General features: G+C 47.3%; 1 protein-coding gene across 1 annotated transcript in view; it reads left to right on the top strand.

The window, feature by feature from the left end:
- Positions 1-13,085, top strand: part of gpc5a (glypican 5a) — a 1,114,293-nt gene that overhangs the window by 41,923 nt on the left and 1,059,285 nt on the right. The window lies entirely within an intron of this gene.

The raw sequence follows: 13,085 nt of genomic DNA, 5'->3' as shown, positions 1-13,085 counted from the left end.
CATGTGTCTGCCCATTTCACCTGTCTATCTATGTCCTCCTGAAGTCTGTTACTATCCTCCACATTGTTTACTACATTTCTGAGTTTTGTGTTATCTGTAGACTTTGAAATTTTACCCTCTATACCCAAGTCCAGGTCATCAATATATATCAAAAAGATCAGTGGTCCTAATACTGACCCCTGGGGAACACCACTGTATACTTCCCTTCAGCCTGAAAAACAACTGTTCACCGTTACTTCTCTACTTTTTGTCCCCTAGCCAATTTTGTATCCACGCTGCCACTGTCCCTTTAATCCCATTGGCTTTAGTTTTGCTAACAAGCCTATTATGTGGTACTTTAGCAAATGCCTTTTGAAAGTCCATATACACATCAACCGCACTACCCTCATCAATCCTCTCCGTTACTTCATCAAAGAATTCAATCACGATAGTCAAACACGATTTTAGTTTAACAAATCCGTGCTGACTTTCATTTATTAGTCCATAATTTTCCAAGTGCCAAATAATTTTGTCCCGGATTATTGTCTCGAAAGGTTTTCCACCACCACCGTTAGGCTGACTGGCTTGTAATTGCCGGGTTTGTCCCCCTCCCCATTTTTGAACAGGGTGTAACATTTTCAATCCTCCAGTCCTCTGGCACCGGGCCCATAGCTAAGGAGGATTGGAAGATTGTGGCCAGAGCCTCTGCAATTTCCACCCTTACTCCCCTCTAACCTAGGATGCATCCCATTTGGACTTTGAGCGCTGCCAATCTTTTAAGTACCTCCTCTTTATCTATTTTTATCCTATCCAATATCGCTGCTACAATGGCAGCATCCTCTTCTCCAGTGAAGACGGATACGAAGTATTCATTTAGTGCCTCAGCCATACCCTTAGCCTCCACAAGAAGATCTTTTTTGTCCCTAATCCGTCCCATGCTTCCTTTGACTTCCGTTTTACTATTTATATGTTTTAAAAGACTTTTGGGTTTCCTTTTATGTTAACCGCTATTCTATTCTCATACTCTCTCTTTGCCCCTCTTACTCCCTTTTTTTAGGTTTCCTCTGTACTTTCTGAATTCAGCCTGGTTCTCTACTGTATTATGAACCTTACATTCGTCATAAGCCTCCTTTTTCTGTTTCACTTTAATCTCTATATCTTTTGTCATCCAAGGAGCTGTAGCTTTGGATGCCCTTCCTTTCCCCTTGTAAGGATGTGCCTACTCTGTACCCGAACCAACTCCTTGAAGGCCTCCCATTGTTCAATTACTGTTTTGCCCAACAATTTTTGATTCCAATCCACCTGAGCAAGATCCCTTTTCAACTCACTGAAATTTGCTCTCTTCCAGTAAAGCATTTTCACATTTGATTGTTCCTTGTACTTTTCCATAACTGTTCTAAACCTAATGATATTATGATCACTGTTCCCCAAATGCTTCCCCACTAAAACATGCTCCACCTGCCCCACTTCAGTCCCCAGAACTAGATCCAACACTGTTGAGACAGAGACCATTGCATATTTTAAGGGAAAATTGGTTAAATATTTCGAGCGAAGATACAGGATTATGGTGAGTGAGCAGAGCAGTGGGATTAATTTTGGAATGCTGTAGTAAAGAGTCAACACAGACACAATGGGCCATATGACCTTCATCTGTGCTGTAAAATTCTGTGATTCTAATTTGCAGCTATCTATTCCTTTACTTGTGCCTTCTTTCTGGGTTTTTTAATGAGTGTTCACAGAAGTTGTGTAAAAAGAAAATTAGAAACTGGAATTACTACAGTGCTGTATCTAGTTTAAAGGTGTATGTACACACCAACATTGGCATTGCAGCAAAGTGGTTTCCAAATTCCCATCAGATAGGGATGTCACACTTAAGCTGCAGATCGCAGGCCACAGTGTAAACGGGATAAAAGTCAACGTCGGTGAGGGTGCAAAACAGGCGGTAATATTATACATTCTGCCCGATTTTCCTTTTCATCGTTAAATCAGGCGGGGTGTATAATAGCCTTGCCGAAGTTGAATTTTACCTGCACTGTCTTCACTAGTTCAGATTCAAGAGTTCACAGTGCACAGTGCTATGGTGGGTTTCGGGGGGGTGGGGTGGTGGTGGGGTGGTGGTGGCGAGGGGCGAGGGAGGGCATGCTCAAAATATTATGATATCAGAGTATTGAAAGGCTTTAAACTGGTTCCAAAGTAGAACGTTAGATTGGGTTTTTAAGATCGAGTGTAAATCAGCTTTTCAAACCTCAAGCAACTTGAGACCAGTTACTCTGAGTTTGCTTAGGAAAGTGTAAATACAAGAGTTCTTTGAATTCGGCACAATATTTTCTTCCATTTGGATTGTCAAGCTAGGGACACAGCCTCATGGTAATTAATCTTTTGTTTGGAGATTGTTGCACTGTTCAGAGAATCCCACTCCAGAGAGTTGAGCACATAATCTTGGTTGACACTCCATTGCAGTACAAAAGCTGGAGAGAAGGAATCAGTAATGTAGAGAAATTTATTGAGCAGCACAAGATGAAACTGCCATTAATGTAATGTTTTGATTTTTGAAAAAAATGTCCAATCTATTGTCACAGATGTAAAAATTTTATTTTGGAATAAAAGTGGAACACGGATGGGCAGAAAGTATTGCAGGAAACAGGCAAGTTTGGCCATCTTCAGTTGAAACTTCAACCAAAGCTGTCCACAGATATAGGGGCCGATTTTCGGATGGCCGAGCGGGTGCGTTGGGGGCGGGGGGTTCCTAAAATGGCAGAATCCCGGAGCGGGTTCGGTGCCTGGCTCCAACCCACTGACATCCGGGTTCCCCAGTGACTCGTTCGGGTACGCACGCAGCTCCCGCATGCGGGACTCCCAACGGCAATTAAAGCCGGCGGGATGCTACTTTATATAGTTATTTAGATAGTTGAGGTACTTGACAGACCTCATTGACTGGAGATTTTGGCAGGGGTGCAATTTTGAAGGATCCTCAGCATGTTTCCCATGCTGTGGGAAACACTCCCTGTTGGAGCAGACGTGTTTCAGCCAGCAGCCAGTGGTAAATGCAAAGGATTATTTGACAGGTGGGGGGATTACCTCATGTATTGCAGCAGGGTACTCTGTCACTTCAGACAAAGTTTTGTCTGCAACACCTTTGTCTTTCCACTCAAAATTCTTAATTTATACCCTAACATTTACCTACTTTGCGGACCCCCTCAAACTCTCACCGTCAGGACGGGGGGCGCCATAGCTGCATTCATCACTTCATCCGAAGACGAACAACATCACCAGCCTCGCCAGGCACGCCGTCCACCTCCGCCACGTGGAGCTCCACAACACAGTGCTACGCCACAGGCACCTGTACAACAGCAGGGAGGGCAACAATAGAGAGAGCAGTGTTGCAGGAGGCACTAACTTCGCCACAAGGTCGACAGACCAAGGCTCAGCTTCCTGGACCTCTCTGAGGAGCAGTGCATACGGAGGCTCAGTCAGTTGCCAGGTAGCTGCTGACATCTGCAGCCTCCTTCATGCCGAGCTGCTCCCGGCTGGCCCGAGCAGTATCTTCTTACCTGTCGCTCAACCACTGCCCTCAACTTCTTCGCCTCCGGATCGTCCCAGGGTGCCACCAGGGACATCGCTGGGGTCTCTCAGTCGTCTGCACACAAGTGCATAAGGCAGGTCACTGATGGCTTGTTTCGCAGGGCCTCGCACTATTTCAACTTCCCCATGGATGACCTCAGCCAGACGGAGAGGGCTGTTGGATTCCACGCTGTGGCTGGCTTCCCACGGGTGCAGGATGTAATCGATTGCACCCATATAGCCATACAGGAGCACCTCCACACGAGCCACGACTGTTCATCAACAGGAAGGGCTATCACTCCATCAACACTCAGCTCGTTTGTGACCACCGCAAGAGATTCCTTCACATGTGCGCCAGATACCCTGGCAACTGCCACGATTCCTTCATCCTCCGGGAGTCCAACATCCCGTCCCTCTTCCATGCTCCGAACACCCTCAAGGGCTGGCTCCTCGGGGACAAGGGATACCCCTGTACTCGTGGCTCATGATACCTCTGAGGAAGCCCACCACTGAGCAACAGCGCGATATAACGGCAGCCACATCGCTACCAGGTGTACAATTGAGCATGTTATAGGGCTGCTCAAGATGCACTTCAGGTGCCTTGAACATTCTGGGGGAGCGCTTCAATACGCACCAGACAGAGTGGGACGCATTATAGTCGTCTGTTGTGTCATGCACAACATGGCACAACAGAGAGGGGTGCCGCTGGAGGAGGCCCCATCCATATCTACCACCCATATTGAGGACGAGGAGGAGGAGGAGCAACCCATGGGCAGAACCTGGCTGCTCGTGAGACCAGGGAATCACTGATATGTGAAGAGTCCAGCCCTCACCATCTGGACAGAGGACCGGCCACACCAGCCCGCTCCCCCACCCCCTGCACAAAATAGTCATGCAACTACACATACACCCACTGTAGAGTGACCCAATGGGCGGCATCAAGTGTCGGTGTTCATGGTGAACCTCATGAAAGGGACTTATTACACAAGCCAGTCAAGAATGGCCAAGATGTGGCAGTAGTGGTGACAATAATAATATTTAACGTGCCATTAACAAATGTCAAATATAAATAAAAAACAGGACAAACCATCAAACACCCTCGTGCATCTCTTTTGTGCTCACAAAACCTTTGCCTTACTTTTACGAGTACTCCTACGTGGTGCTTCCCCTGTGGCTGCAGCAGAGGTAGTGGCAGGTTGCTCTTGGTCACACCCTGACCGATTGGACGCTTTGGGCCTACGCGCTCTGGGTTTCGGTGTCCATGAGGGCCCCTCCAAAGACTGCTCCACCTGCACCTGTGCAGGGGCAGACTCGACCACCTGGAGAGGAGGCAGCATTGCAGGTACTGGTTGAGGAGGGGCAACGGGTGAGACATGGGAGCGCTTTGAGTGACGTCCCCACTTCCGTGTCCCCTTTGGCCATCATCCCTCTCCTGGGCCAGGCCCACATCACTCCTACCACCCTGCTGGATGACAGTTTGGAGGACATGTGTGAAGCCTTGTAAGGCCAGTGCTAGTGTATCTGCCTGCCTGTTTAAGGCGGCAGAAAGTTTCTCACCCTGAGTCCGAAGAGCCGTTGTCTGGGCCTCTGTGGACTCATTGGTGAGCCGTGCTAGAAGCTCGATGGAGGCTAGCCTTCCCTCCATCGCAGACATTCCCGCACTTACCCGCGACACTATCTCAGAGATGCCCTCACGTCCCTGTGACAGTATCTGAGATTCCCTCCTGTACCTGTGCCACCATTCCACTCATGCAGGAGTTGGACTCCTCCATCCTCTGTGTGATTGTGGAGAGTGTGCGTGGCACCTGTTCCAGCATCTCGCAAATGTGCTGCTGCCCCTCGATCATTCTCCTTTTAAAGGATGGCCCCCAGGGTTCAGCATCTGTGTCCAGCTGAGCAGAGCCTGGAGCAGAGTGCTCCCACTGACGCGGACTCTCCACAGCTGCCCCTGCCAGCAGTGTCTGCTCGTGCTCACGTGTGTGGTAACTCACCATGTGCGACCCCAACTATCTGCGGACGGGGACCCACCGAGATGTGTGTATCTGCGCTGGTGGATTGCTCGCTCAGATGTGACGGTGCCCCCTCAGAGGCCGCCAGGTCCTCTGAGGAATCGCCCTCCGCCGTCACAGAAGTCGCTGAAGGCTCGAAAACCGGACGGACCACCCGGCATCGGACCACGAGGCACCGGACACGACAACGGCAAAACACCAAGCCCAGTCGACACTGCAAGGTCCTACTGACTAACAGCTGTCCCACAGACTAGTCAAGCAACAGCCTGACATAGCCATACTCACAGAATCATATCTTTCAGCCAACGTCCCAGACTCTTCCATCACCATCCCTGGGTATGTCCTGTCCCACCGGCAGGACAGACCCACCAGAGGTGGCGGTACAGTGATATACAGTCAGGAGGGAGTGGCCCTGGGAGTCCTCAACATTGACTCTGGACCCCATGAAATCTCATGGCATCAGGTCAAACATGGGCAAGGAAACCTCCTGCTGATTACCACCTACCGTCCTCCCTCAGCTGATGAATCAGTCCTCCTCCATGTTGAACACCACTTGGAGGAAGCACTGAGGGTAGCAAGGGCACAAAATGTACTCTGGGTGGGGGACTTCCATGTCCATCACCAAGAGTGGCTCGGTAGCACCACGACTGACCGAGCTGGCCGAGTCCTGAAGGACATAGCTGCTAGACTGGGCCTGCGGCAGGTGGTGAGCGAACCAACACGAGGGAAAAACTTACTTGACCTCGTCCTCACCAATCTACCTGTCGCAAATGCATCTGTCCATGACAGTATTGGTAGGAGTGACCACCGCACAGTCCTCGTGGAGATGAAATCCCGTCTTCGCACTGAGGACACCATCCAACGTGTTGTGTGGCACTACCACCGTGCTAAATGGGATAGATTCAGAACAGATCTAGCAGCTCAAAACTGGGCATCCATGAGGCGCTGTGGGCCATCAGCAGCAGCAGAATTGTATTCCAGCACAATCTGTAACCTCATGGCCCAGCGTATTCCTCACTCTACCATTACCAACAAGCCAGGGGATCAACCCTGGTTCAATGAGGAGTGTAGAAGAGCATGCCAGGAGCAGCACGAGGCGTACCTAAAAATGAGGTACCAACCTGGTGAAGCTACAACTCAGGACTACATGCATGCTAAACAGCGGAAGCAACATGCTATAGACAGAGCTAAGCGATTCCACAACCAACGGATCAGATCAAAGCTCTGCAGTCCTGCCACATCCAGTCGTGAATGGTGGTGGACAATTAAACAACTAAGGGGAGGAGGAGGCTCTGCAAACATCCCCATTCTCAATGATGGCGGAGTCCAGCACGTGAGTGCAAAAGACAAGGCTGAAGCGTTTGCAACCATCTTCAGCCAGAAGTGCCAAGTGGATAATCCATCTCAGCCTCCTCCCGATAACCCCACCATCACGGAAGCCAGTCTTCGGCCAATTCGATTCACTCCACGTGATATCAAGAAACAGCTGAGTGCACTGGATACAGCAAAGGCTATGGGCCCCGACAACATCCCAGCTGTAGTGCTGAAGACTTGTGCTCCAGAACTAGCTGCGCCTCTAGCCAAGCTGTTCCAGTACAGCTACAACACTGGCATCCACCCGACAATGTGGAAAATTGCCCAGGTATGTCCTGTCCACAAAAAGCAGGACAAATCCAATCCGGCCAATTACCGCCCCATCAGTCTACTCTCAATCATCAGCAAAGTGATGGAAGGTGTCGTCGACAGTGCTATCAAGCAGCACTTACTCACCAATAACCTGCTCACCGATGCTCAGTTTGGGTTCCGCCAGGACCACTCGGCTCCAGACCTCATTACAGCCTTGGTCCAAACATGGACAAAAGAGCTGAATTCCAGAGGTGAGGTGAGAGTGACTGCCCTTGACATCAAGGCAGCATTTGACCGAATGTAGCACCAAGGAGCCCGAGTAAAATTGAAGTCAATGGGAATCAGGGGGAAAACTCTCCAGTGGCTGGAGTCATACCTGGCACAAAGGAAGATGGTAGTGGTTGTTGGAGGCCAGTCATCTCAGCCCCTGGGCATTGCTGCAGGAGTTCCTCAGGGCAGTGTCCTAGGCCCAACCATCTTCAGCTGCTTCATCAATGACCTTCCCTCCATCATAAGGTCAGAAATGGGGATGTTCGCTGATGACTGCACAGTGTTCAGTTCCATTCGCAACCCCTCAGATAATGAAGCAGTCCGAGCCTGCATGCAGCAAGACCTGGACAACATCCAGGCTTGGGCTCATAAGTGGCAAGTAACATTCGCGCCAGATAAGTGCCAGACAAGAGAGAGTCTAACCACCTCCCCTTGACATTCAACGGCATTACCATCGCCGAATCCCCCACTATCAACATCCTGGGGGTCACCATTGACCAGAAACTTAACTGGACCAGCCATATAAATACTGTGGCTACGAGAGCAGGTCAGAGGCTGGGTATTCTGCGGCGAGTGACTCATCTCCTGACTCCCCAAAGCCTTTCCACCATCTACAAGGCACAAGTCAGGAGTGTGATGGAATACTCTCCACTTGCCTGGATGAGTGCAGCTCCAACAACACTCAAGAAGCTCGACACCATCCAAGATAAAGCAGCCCGCTTGATTGGCACCCCATCCACCACCCTAAACATTCACTCCCTTCACCACCGGCGCACTGTGGCTGCAGTGTGCACCATTCACAGGATGCACTGCAGCAACTCGCCAAGGCTTCTTCGACAGCACCTCCCAAACCCGCGACCTCTACCACCTAGAAGGACAAGGGCAGCAGGCGCATGGGAACAACACCACCTGCACGTTTCCCTCCAAGTGACACACCATCCCGACTTGGAAATATATCGCCGTTCCTTCATTGTCGCTGGGTCAAAATCCTGGAACTCCCTTCCTAACAGCATTGTGGGCGAACCGTCACCACACGGACTGCAGCGGTTCAAGAAGGCGGCTCACCACCACCTTCTCGAGGGCAATTAGGGATGGGCAATAAATGCCGGCCTTGCCAGCGACGCCCACATCCCATGAACGAATAAAAAAAAAGAGAACAGAAGGCAATATTGAGCATGATGACAGATGTTAAGGTTCTGAAGATAGTAAGGCATGTTAACAACATTTGCTATTGGGTGTGATGAATGTTAAAGTTCCATCACCAGCCGTTTGTCGGGTGGCAGTCTTGGCGTCCCTGACAGACAGGCACTCGAGGGTGCTGCTTAGTTCAAGAGCCTCCTGCACCGTGTCCGTGTGGACGACCTGATGTTGTGGACCCCCTCCGGTCTTCACCCTCCTGTGCGTTCTGGGTAGAGTGAGGGACGGTGACGTGGCCAACCGCTGAATGCATTGGTTTGGTTGAGGTTAACCGTGAAAGATATGCATCAGAGGGTGAGTATGAGACAGAGCCATGACATTTTATGAGGATTGGGGGTGGGATGAGTGCTGGGGAGGTGAGTAAGTGCAGGTAAGTTGAGGCTGAGGTTTGGTGTGAGGAGTGATGTGATAGAGTAGTGTTGGAAGTGCAGAAGGAGTTGTGGGGTGGGGGCGGTGATGTGGAAGACGGAGTATAGGAGAATGAGTAAGTGTACTCACTTTGCTGACCTAGTCAGGTCATCGAAGCGCATCCTGCACTGGATCCATGTGCAGGAGACGTTGCTGCTGCTGGTGACCTCCTCTGCCACCTCGAGCCAGGCCTTCCTGGTGGCAGAGGCCAGCCACTTCCTCCTGTCCGCTTGGTAGAAAATATCCCTCCTCCTCCTCGCCCCATCCAATAGGACCTGGAGCAAGGCATTGTTAAATCTGGGAGCAGCCTTTCCCCTGGTTTGCGCCATTCTGTACTTTTGGTTGTTTGCTGCAGGAGCAGCATTGGAGGATTGCCCCTTTAAATAGGGTTCCTGCAGCTGACAGCCTGTGATGCGGGTGCGCAGTCCGTCCGCTGCGCAGGTTGATGACGGGAAACCCGGAAGCCACGGTAAGTGCCTTCAATTTACCCGCGATCGTGTGGGGAACGGATCGATTTCACTGGGTGGGTTACCCACCCGCGCAGTCGCGCCCCCCCCACCCCCCCCCCACGCTGCCATCCCGCCTCCCTGGTAATATCAGGGCCATAATGTCTGATGCACCGTCCCCTTAAACGTTCACCAAAATTATTTTTCTTGCTGCAAAACTGAATTAAATTGGGAGCAATTTTAACCTAACCCACCCAGGATTGGGTGTAAGGCTGGTTTTACACTCTGCCTGATTTTACTCTCTATCGAAGCTAATGGAGAGTAATATTGGGCGGAAGTGTAAACCCAACGTTCCACCTGATCTCGTGGGTTTCCCGAAGGCGAGTTAGGTTAAAATTACTCCCAGTGTGCCTTGAGATAGATGCAATGCTCACACAGAAAATTTCAATCTGTCAGCTACATGACATCTTGTATAATCATATCAGAGATGCTCTACTTTTGTGTATTTCTTTTAAAATATAGATGGTGTGAGAAGCATAAAATATATCAACATTTAGTTATGTAAAAAAGATTTTCAAAAAGAAATAACAATCATTGAAATTTTTGGAACATTTGTTTCAAAAACTAAAACTGACCAGAATGTTAAAATAAATATAGCTTCCAATGTTCTTTTTGACTGTGATATTTTTACTACTATATATATCTATCCATTATAAATTAAATTTGGTACATGAGGCATGTGCTTCATTGAAAACTCAATTTAAGTACTGTTAATCCTATGGGTGGCACTGTGATAAGTATTTTTAATGTTAAAGGTGTCACATGGTGTGGCACACAATAGGTACTGTGTTATAGTTAGAACATAATACCATAAGATTGCACAATCTGGCTACCGGGTTCCCATAAATTGCTCAAAATGCTATGTAAAAAAAAAATTTCAGCTGTCATTTTATCCTGAAATTTTTAATATGCAAAATAATGGTTTCAACAAAATAAGCCAAAACATTATATATTTTACAATAATTAAATTCATCCATTGAATTGTCTTTTATGTTTTGAGGCTAAAACTCTAATTTCCATGTATAGGAGTGTCTTGGTATGGTTTTTATAACCTCGATCTTTGTTATTCTAGACACATGCTGGTAGGATGGTTTTTCTGTAGCTTTTTCCACAAGATAAAATAAATAAATCATGTGCTGCAATATTGAATGAAACTGACAGTCTACATCACTCTAATTCTCCTAACTTCTTTGTGTTCAAGCAGTGACCTAAGCTTAAGAACTCAGTTTATTGTAATTCAAAGGAGCACTTTTGCCAACAGCCCAGCATATGCAAGTTTTCACTGCGCAGTAATTACAAAATAATTTGTGCTATCCTAATAATACACGTTTTATATAAAATTAAATTTGTACTATTCTAAATTAAACAATTGAGAATCTTGGCATATATATGGTCTGTTGATAGGGCATGAAAACGTGTCTGACATGTCTGTAGGATGCAAAGTATTCCGCACCCATGAAGAACAACCAATTCAAAAATATGTACATGCGTATACACACTATCCAAAGATTTTCTCACATTTTTAGGATTGTAAATTGAAATTATTTTGAGAGATAGTGATGGGGAGATTATATGTTTTGTTATATGTGTCACTTCCCTCAAAACATATAATCTCCCCGTCACTTTCTCTCAAAATAATTTCCATTCACAATACACTTTCCTCAAAAAATGTGAAAACGTATTTGGATGCTATGAGAGTTTTCTATTTCTCTTTCATTCCCCACACAAACTTCGAGACTTGTGGCATTGATTCTGTGACCGGTTCTCTCCTGTGCTGCGCTGCAAAAAAAAATCAGGAATTGGCTATGATTCGCATCCCCTATGAATCAGAGTATGCCTTTATCTGCCCAATATCTAAGTAAATGTAGCGAGACTCTGGGATTAAACAGAGAAACCTTGTTACTGTACTCCAGTTTACTGGAATGTATAACGTATTACCACATGATTTCCACATCTTTGGTCGATGGCAGACATAGCTCAGGCAATAAACCAACAGACTTTCTTCTAAGCATTTAAGCAAGTAAATGAACAGCATTCAATTTGAACAGTGTGGGGTTGAATTTCCACAGGGATTCTCCCGATTGTCTGCTGTAACTATTTATGCCTTTTCTCCGGTGTTTCTGCAGATCTTTCATGGTGGACAATTGGGAGAGCCCCTGCAGAAATTCAACCCCTATGTATTTACAGTCTTTACAATCTTTATTCTGAAAATAACAATGATGCTTCTCTAACTCTAGCTCTCAACATAAAATTGATCTTTGAAACATGGTCACTCACTACTTACATGGTAAAAGACTACCACGGAATATCTGGCCAAATATAAACCAGTAATCGGAAGCTTCTAGCTACAGAGCTGTTTATCAAAGTGACTACAAAAGAATCATTGCCTTTGCCCCCTCTCAGACCCCAACCATGCCTTCACTCCAGTCATCACTATCAATCAAATATATGAATTGAATGGGACAGCCTGATTCAGTATTCTGTGCCAAATACTTTGAAAGGCTTGTTCGTCGGGTCCCCATCCAAATATAATGGCAGCAATCAAAGTATACACAAAGACTTTGTGAACTACCTACGTCTCTGCCTTCAGCTGAAGTGTGGAAATGACCACGTATATTCCCAACAGTTTACAGAAAGTGCCAGCAGCAAAGAATTTGATAAATAATCCAATATAGACAAAAGTGCTTCAATCCTCTCTGGAATCCGTCTCAAATCATTTGGGCTTACATTATGTGGAGTTCTGTCATCTTGACTCAGTTGATAGCACTCTTTTTCTGAATTAGAAACTGGAATAACAACTGGAAAACTAATTAGAATAAGCACACCGGCCTAGGTTTTCCAATGATGCTCCATCCGAGCTCAGGTCAGTGAAGGTGTAAATCAGCATGGGGATAGGCAGTGCTGAGGATCCACACCAATCGTGCCTCTGCACATTTCCACTGGAAGCAATATTTAGGAAGCAGTAATTTACTGAGTGACACAGAAATTCAGATGACCACTTGCATTGTTATGACATCATCCACGATGACTTCCATCCCCACGCGGTTTTCTGTGTCATACCTGAGGGTTGTCTCTATCTAGCAGCTGATCCCCATTGTTGGAGTGCAGTAAATGGCAGAAGTTTCACCTGAAGTGAGTATATTGTTAGATAGAGTTTATAGTCAGATCTGAAGAAGAATTAAAGGGGAATTTATGGCACTAAACAAGGTGACATCCTCTGACTGTGACTGTGGTACATTTTGCCTCCTTGTCTTCCTCGACTTCTCTGCAGCCTTTCATAGTCCACCACACCATTCTCCTCCAATGCCTTTCCTCCATTGTCCAGTTTAGTTGGACTGCCCTCTCTTGGGTCCACTCTTGCCTATTCAATCTTAGCCAGAGCATCTTCAGCAATGGCTTCTCTTCCTGCCCCCTTATTGTTACCTCTGGAGTCTCCCCTCCTCTTTCTCTTCCTCATCCTCATCCACATGCTGAGCCATGATAACGGCATCCAAAAACAAGGAGTCAGCTTCCACATGTACGCTGACAA

The sequence above is a fragment of the Heptranchias perlo genome, chromosome 6 (genome assembly GCF_035084215.1).
Source record: "Heptranchias perlo isolate sHepPer1 chromosome 6, sHepPer1.hap1, whole genome shotgun sequence".
In the NCBI taxonomy this organism is placed as follows: Eukaryota; Metazoa; Chordata; class Chondrichthyes; order Hexanchiformes; family Hexanchidae; genus Heptranchias; species Heptranchias perlo.
This window is presented reverse-complemented; position numbering and strand designations above follow the sequence as displayed.